Source organism: Arvicola amphibius, chromosome 10, assembly GCF_903992535.2.
Source record: "Arvicola amphibius chromosome 10, mArvAmp1.2, whole genome shotgun sequence".
In the NCBI taxonomy this organism is placed as follows: Eukaryota; Metazoa; Chordata; class Mammalia; order Rodentia; family Cricetidae; genus Arvicola; species Arvicola amphibius.
In genome coordinates this window covers 118,892,576-118,900,513 of record NC_052056.1, presented here as the reverse complement: position 1 = coordinate 118,900,513, position 7,938 = coordinate 118,892,576, and positions in this window count along the sequence as shown.

Sequence of the window (7,938 nt, the reverse complement as noted above, 5' to 3'; positions counted from 1 at the left end):
CTGGATCTACTCATTCTCCCATGGAGTTCACCACTCCAAACCTGCTCCGGTCCAGGTCACTGGCTCAGTCCTGCTCTTGTAGAGTTTGCTGCCTCAGGCCTGCTCTGGCCTAGGTTGCTGGCTCAGTCCTACTCCTGTGGAATTTCTTGTTGTTGTTTTAATATAGTCTTTTCGTCTGCAAATAGGAATACTGTGACCTCTTCTGGTCCCATTTTCATCCTTTTATGCCTTTTTCTTATCTAACTATAGCTAAGACTCTGAGTACCATATTGTATAAGAGGGTAGAGTGGGCATATTGCTCTCAGGCTTCATGTAGTATAACACTGGTTATCAGGTTTTGTTTTTTATTTTTTAATGGTCTTTATTATTTTTGGTATGTACCACCTATTCCAAATATATCCAGATTCTTATTATGAAGCCTGTTGAGTTTTGTCAAATGCCTTCTCTACATCTATTGAGATGTTTTTTCATGTGATTTCTGCCCTTAAGCTTTTACATAATATATTACATTTGAGTTGTAGATGTTGTACCAGCCTGCATTCCTGGGATACAGCCCACTTCATGATGTTTCCTCCTCTTCTTCTTTCCCCATCTCCTCCTCTTGAGATGGAATACTTTTATATATCCCTGGCTGGCCTGGAATTCACTATGTAGATCAGGCTGCCTCAAACTCAGATATCCACCTACCTCTTCCTCTTGAGTGCTGGGATTAAAGGTGTGAACCACCATGCACAACAAGTGTGCAATCTTCTTAGTGTCTTCCTGAATTTACCAAGTACTCAACGATTGCTGATTCATACACTATCTCTTTATATGATTTTATAATAATAATACATCAAACTAGTTTCCAGAGTGGTGCTACCACTTAGTGTAGAAGTATTACAATTCTCTTCCTTCTTGTCGACACTAATTATATTATTAAATTATCACTTTTTCCCACCTAGCCATGTTGAACACCTAGTGTCAATGTTGAACACCTAGTGTTTTTCTTATGACTGGGGTTGCTATTGGTCATTATGAGGCAAAACAAATTCTATATAATGCCTTAACATACAATAATGACTTGTCATTTATATGCTTACCATTTGTATTACAATTAAGGGTCATTAGTCATTTCAAAAATGCCATGAGATGAAGAGGCAGAAGAAAATTGTTCTAGGCAGAAGGAATAGCAGTGATGGAGATCCTGAGGTGGGAACAAGGTGGAGGTAAGAATAAAGACAGGAGAGGGCATGGTCAGCAGCTCCTGAGAGAGCCTCACATCTAACAATGATCACCTTCTTTAGTACCATAAGAATTGGGGGTAGAAAAAACTTTACCCAGCTTTTAGCAGTCAGTCTCATTCTGCCTGCAGACTCCTGTCTAGACTGGGTATGATAAAGGTAGTTGATTTCTGGAAGCTGGGGAAATGGCTCATGAGGAACTGAATTCCATCCCCACAACCCATGTCAAAAAACTGGGCATGGTAGTGGTTCCATGTAAGGTTGGTGCTGAGGGAATAAAAGCAAAGCAGATCCTTGGTGCCTGCTGATCAACCGGCTTAGCCTAATTGAAGGCCTTGAGGCCAGTGAGAGACCCTGCACCCTAGTCTAATTACAGGCTTAGAGACCAGTGAGAGACCCTGTCTCAAAGAAACACAGTGTACAGTTCCTTGAGGAACAAAACCCAAGGTTATTGCTCAGCCTTCACATACACCCACACACCCAAATACATACCGCACACCTCACACCTCACACAAAATTTTTTAGTAAAAAAGTGCCTGATTGCTGCTTTAAAATGTCTGAAATCTGTCTGGGATGGATAGGTGTCTATCTCAGTTTGTCTTCTGTTGCTGTGCTATGATAAAGCACCATGAGCAAGACACTGAGAGAAGGAAGGGTTTGTTTGATCTTTTATTTATTGGGTTCAAAGGCATTGGAGTCCATCACCATCAGAGCAGGGAACTGTGGCAGCAGATAGGGCAGCTGGAGCAGTAAGCTTGAGAGTTCACATAGTAAACAAGTAGAAAGTAGAGAAAAAGCAGACCGAGAATGTTGCGTGACTTTGTAAGCTCATAGGCCACCCCAAGTGACATACTTCCTCCAGCAAGGTCATACTGCACAAACCTACCCAAACAGTGCCACCAACTGGGGACCAAGTACCTGTCTGAGCCTATGGGGTACATTCTTATTCAAATGACCCCAATGGCTCAGCAGGCAAAGAACTTGATTTGCAAACTTGAGAACTTGAGTTCAGATCTCCAGCCCTACATAAACTCAGAAGAAACTTTGTGAGCTTGTAATACTGTTGTGGGCAGAGGAGGATGCTAGAGCTTTGCTGATCAGCTAGGCTAGCCAAAATATTGAGCTCAAATTCAGTGAGAAACTCCATCACAAAACTAAAGTAAAACCAAGTTTTGGGATGCATGCCTTTAATCTCAGCACTGGGGAGGGAGAGACGGGTTCATCTTTGTGAGTTTGAGGCCAGCCTGGATACGGAATGAGTTTTAGGATAGCTAGAGATACACAAAGAAACCCTGTCTTGAAAAACAAGACGACCAACAAGAACAAACAAATAAAAACTCACAAAACAAAAAAGAAAGGAAAAAAATTAAAGTGGGGAAGAGATTGAGGAGGATATCCTGATGTCCAATGCTGGTCTCCACACAAGCTGACACAGGTCATACATACACACACACACACACACACACACACACACACACACACACACAAAATAAAATATAAAATAAAATAAAATATCCTAGAGCTGAGCTGAGCCAAATAGCAGGAGGTGACTTGATGGCTCAATATGGAATTTTCTGGAATCTCCTTGATTGATATATCTAGTCCTGGGATAGGATTTACTTGCAGGCTAGGATTGTCTATATGTTATCTACACTTGGTCTCCTAGTATGATGTGGTAATATGGCTACTTCTGGGACTGGAGACATGGTTCAGCAGTAGGCATTTGCTGCTCAGTCATGAAGACCAGGGTTTGCATCCCAGCTTCCAGGTTAGGAGGCACCTGTATCTCCAATCCCCAAGGAATCTGCTGCCCTCTTCTGGCTTCTGTGGGAACATGCATGTGCACATACATTTGCACAGACACAAACATTTGTGCAGACACACGTACATAAATTAAAACAAATCTAAAACAAACAAAACCAATATGGCCACTTTGGGCTTGTGAGATTTTCTCCCTAGACACACATAGATAATAGTAGAGATGTTCTGGGGCAGGGGGACCTCATGACTCAGCCTTGAAAGACCACACAGTGTCCCCTTCTTTCCCATTCACTAGAACTCTCCATAGACCTGCCCAGATTGGAGAAAATTACAATACTCTATCGGTAAGCTGAGATCATGCCAAAGAAGATGTAGGGTAGAAGAAGGCAAGACTATGGTGGTCTCCAAAATAGAAGCTGCCAGAAACACAAATCTTGAGAGCTACACAGCTTGTTCTGCTCAACAGCTGTTTTTCAGGGCTGATGAAAAAAACATACAGGTGAGTAAGGGCCAGTTCTCAAACTTGAATTCCCAAGACAAATGGAGGAGATGGGATGTATAGATAAAAAGCATTCTTCTTGAGCATACATCACAATAGTTAGCAGGGCCCCAAGACAAAATTCGTATTGCCTGAGAGGTGTGGATGGGGGCCTGTGCCATGTGCATGAGTTTGCCAGTTGGGTAGGGGTGAAGAGAGTGCTGCGAGGAAGGGTGTGTCAAAACGGGGTTCAGAGATGAGAGACAGGACAGGAGTTTAGGCAGGTGGGTCAAGTCGAGTTTGAATCTTCCTTGAGCAGTGGATGGATTCACATCTGACAATAGATATCCTCAGAGGCTAAAAGCAGATGTTCATGCAGCACCATCAAAGATGGGAAGGGTGGGACTGAATTGTTTCAGGAGTGGATATCTCAGGATTTTCCCAGAGTGAGAGGAAGTTGGGAGAAGGATGGCATCAACCTCCCGGACTCTCAGTTCCATGTGCCTGTGGATCATAAGAGATGTTTGTGCAGGTGGAGATGCTCCACTTCCACCCCAAACCAGCTGAAGCAGAACCGTGGGCTCAGGCACCAGAGGTAGAGGTTTTGACATTTTCTGACCATGAGGTTGGAGACCACAAGAAGAACAATGCATTCAGAAAGCTTCTATGAAAAGCCGCCTTGGGCGCAGTGAGGAGAGAGGTGGGTAGGTGGCTTTGAGGAACATGGGTCTCCGAATAGCAAAGACTTGAGCCTTTCACTGAGAGACATGGCTTCATAAGCGGTCTTTAATCCAGGGAGAGAGGCTGTAAAGGAGGTTTGTGCACTGCTCCAGGACAGCTACAGAAATACTGTACTTGACACTAACCATCTAGGCCCAGGGCTTTTTATTTCATCTACGATGATGGGGAACTAACCCAGCCCCTAAGCAAGTGCTTATTCCTGAGCAACATTCTAGCCCTTGTTTGTTCCTGAGAGCAGAATCTCTCTATGTAACCCAGGTGGCTTTGAACTGGCAACATTCCCGACTCAGCCTTCTGACTGTTGGCATTCCAGGTGTGAGCATCAAGCCTAGTGCTATGACTTCCTACAATCCCAGCCCTAGCACTTGAAGATGGGCAGTTATACCATACTAGTTTCAAAAAATTTATTTGGGGTGCTGGAGAGATGACTCAGGGATTAAGAGCATGGGCTGCCCTTCTGAAGGACCCAGGTTTGATTCCCAGCACCCACATGATGCTCACAACCCTCTGTAACTCCAGTTCCAGGAGGCCTGATGCCCTTGGCTGGCCTTGGCTGGCACCAGACACAGGATGATTATCTCCCAAAAAGACCAGGTGCTTAATGTTTAATTCCTCAAAGTCCCAACATTCATTGGTGACTCTTCTAAGTACACCTGCCTACACATACATACAGGCAGAACTCTGAACACACACACACACACACACACACCTGTCTCTCTGTGTGTGCCCAGTGGAGACCAAAGACATTGAATCCCTCCGGAGCTGAAGTTGGTTGTGAGCTGCCTGACATGGGTTTGGGGAATCGAACTCAGAGCCTCTGGAAAAACAACAAAGTGCTCTCAACAACAGCTCTGTCTTACGCCTGCCACGACAAGAGGCTTCTGTAACCGCCTGTCTGAGAATCTTCTCGTTCCACCCCAAGGGACCCCTCTTGTGACTCCCCAGGTCAGACCCACCTAACCCACCCATTTTCCAGAGGAGGTAACTGAGTCTCAAGGACCAAGGAGGGGCCACAGTTTACACAGGCAGGAGGCATGTGGCAGAGCCAAGATTGAACCCCCAGTGGGGTGATGCGCGGCTGAATGGAAGAGTCCCTGCTAGACACTTGTCCTCCATACTCCTCCATGTTTGCACAAAATGAATTGATGGCATGATCCACACTGTGTTATTAGCATTGTTAAAATTAGGGCCGCCGTCAGCCCAGCCCTGTTGTTCCAACTGCTTGTCTTACAAGGGACTGACCACACTCGCTCCTCGTCTTCACCACTCCCACCGCAAAGCCTCATAAACCATCGCCTGGCCTTTCATTCACGTGGTCCTGCAGGCCGACGGCCCCTGAGAATTTAACAGATCCTCCACAGCATATCATAAAACAAAACCAAATGCTCACATCCACCACCCCCCTGCCCTTTCCCCGAGTATCTGTCAAAGCCAGTGGAGAAATAAAATCCAGAATCTCCAAACAATATACTTTCCCACAGATAATAAATAAAATCTCCAAAGCAGGTAGGGGGGACGCTGAGGGGGAGGAGAGCAAGGCTTCAGGGCTTTGGGGCACCAAGCTGCAGCTACCAGCAGACTCTGGGTAAGGAAGTAATTGAGATAAAAAAAAAATAGAAGTCTGTGTTGCACACGCTGTGGGCACATGAATGTGGGCGCCAGCAGGGTGTGTGTCCTCATCAGCACCCTATCCTGCGGTGCAAGAATAAGCTCAGATTGCTTCTCCAGGGACGGGCGCTTAATAAATTCTTAGTTATTCAAAGTTCCAGCGTCCATTGGTGAGTTTTCTCAGAATACATCTTTATGGACAGTTCTTTCTCCCCTTTGACAAGGTTGGACCTGGCGGGGATTTGTTTAAAACTTTGAGCTTATTGCATGCCTGCAGCTAAGCTGTCCTGTGCACCTGCACATGAGAAGATAAGATAGAAGCCGTGACCCAGAGTGGTGACCAGGTAACAAGGGAGGAAGATGAGCACATTGAGTGTCCTCCCTCCCTCCCTCCCTCCCTTCTTCCTCCCTCCCTCCCTCCCTCCCTCCCCCCCCTCCCCCTCCCTCCCTCCCTCCCTTCTCCCTCCCTCCCTCCCTTCTCCCTCCCTCCCTTCCTTCTCCCTCCCTCCCTCCCTCCCTCCCTCCCTCCTCCCTCGCCCTCCTCCCTTCTCCCTCCCTTCTCCCTCCTCCCTCCCTTCCCTTCTCTCCCTCCCTCCCTCCCTCCCTCCCTCCCTCCCTCCCTCCCTTCTCCCTCCCTTCCTCCCTTCTCCCTCCCTCCTCCCTTCCTTCTCCCTCCTCCCTTCCTTCTCCTCCCTCCCTCCTCTCCCTCCCTCCCTCCCTCCCTCCCTCCTCCTCCCTCCCTCCCTTCTTCCTCCCTCCCTCCCTCCCTTCCCCTCCCTCCCCTCCTCTCCCTCCTCCCTCCCGTCCCTTCTCCCTCCCTCCCTCCCTTCTCCCTCCCTCCCTCCCTTCCTTCTCCCCTCCCTCCCTCCCTTCCTTCTCCCTCCCTCCCTCCTCCCTCCCTCCCTCCCTCCCTCCCTCCCTTCTCCCTCCCTTCTCCCTCCCTCCCTCCCTTCCTTCTCCCTCCCTCCCTCCCTCTCTCCCTCCCTCCCACCCACCCATCTCCCTCCCTCCCTCCCTCCTCCCTCCCTCCCTTCCTTCTCCCTCCCTCCCTTCCTTCTCCCTCCCTCCCTCCCTCCCTCCCTCCCTCCCTCCCTCCCTCCCTCCCTCTCCCTCCCTCCCTCCCTTCTCCCTCCCTCCCTCCCTCCTTTCTTTTTTCTAACTCCAGCCCTATCTTTACCTTTTATCTTCTCGCAAATCCTTGCTTAAGTTGTCGAGGCTGTGGCCTTCATACAAGCAATGAATGTGTAACCTTCCTGCCTCCACCTCCTGTGCCATGGGGCCAGACTTCCACTCCTATTTCTTCAGCGTTCGTGTTGATAATGGTAATAGGCAGGTTTTTGACTATTTTCATCGAAAGAAATTGGGTGTTTTTTTCCCATATTACCATGGATGCCATGATAGCCTTGAGCCATGAGGAGCTGATGGATGCTCACACCAGTGTCCTCATGTGTTTGTTTAGCTACTAACCTGGAAGAACGCCAGCACCCAAACACTGGGGATCCCTTCCCCCACATCCTGAGCTGCAGGGAGGGTCAGGAAAAGAAGTTCAGTGATGAGGTGGCAGGCTGCTTCCCGCCACCCGGCTACCTTTACACCCGAAATAACAACACACAAACTGTATTAATTTAAACACTGTGCCTGGCCCGTTAGCTCTAGCCTCTTACTGGCTAACTCTCACATCTTGCTTAACCCATTTCTAATAATCTGTGTAGTACCACAAGGTGGTGACTTACCGGGAAAGATTCAGCATGTCTGACCTAGTGGCTGGCTTCATGGCGACTGTCTCACTGCCTTCTTGATCCCAGCATTCTGTTCTGTCTTCCCCACCTACCTATGTTCTGACCTATCAGGCCAAGCAGTTTTCTTTATTAATTAACCAGTGAAAGCAACAGATAGATAGAAGACCCACCTACATCAAGGAAGGAGGAGGAGGAGGAGAAGAGGAAGGGGAAGGGGCAGGGGCAGGAGCAGAAGCAGCAGAAGCAGCAGCAGCAGCAGCAGCAGCAGCAGCAGCAGCAGAAGAAGAAGAAGAAGAAGAAGAAGAAGAAGAGGAGGAGGAAGAGGAGGAGTAGAAGAAGAAGAGGAGGAGGAGGAGGAGTAGAAGAAGAAGAGGAGGAGGAGGAGTAG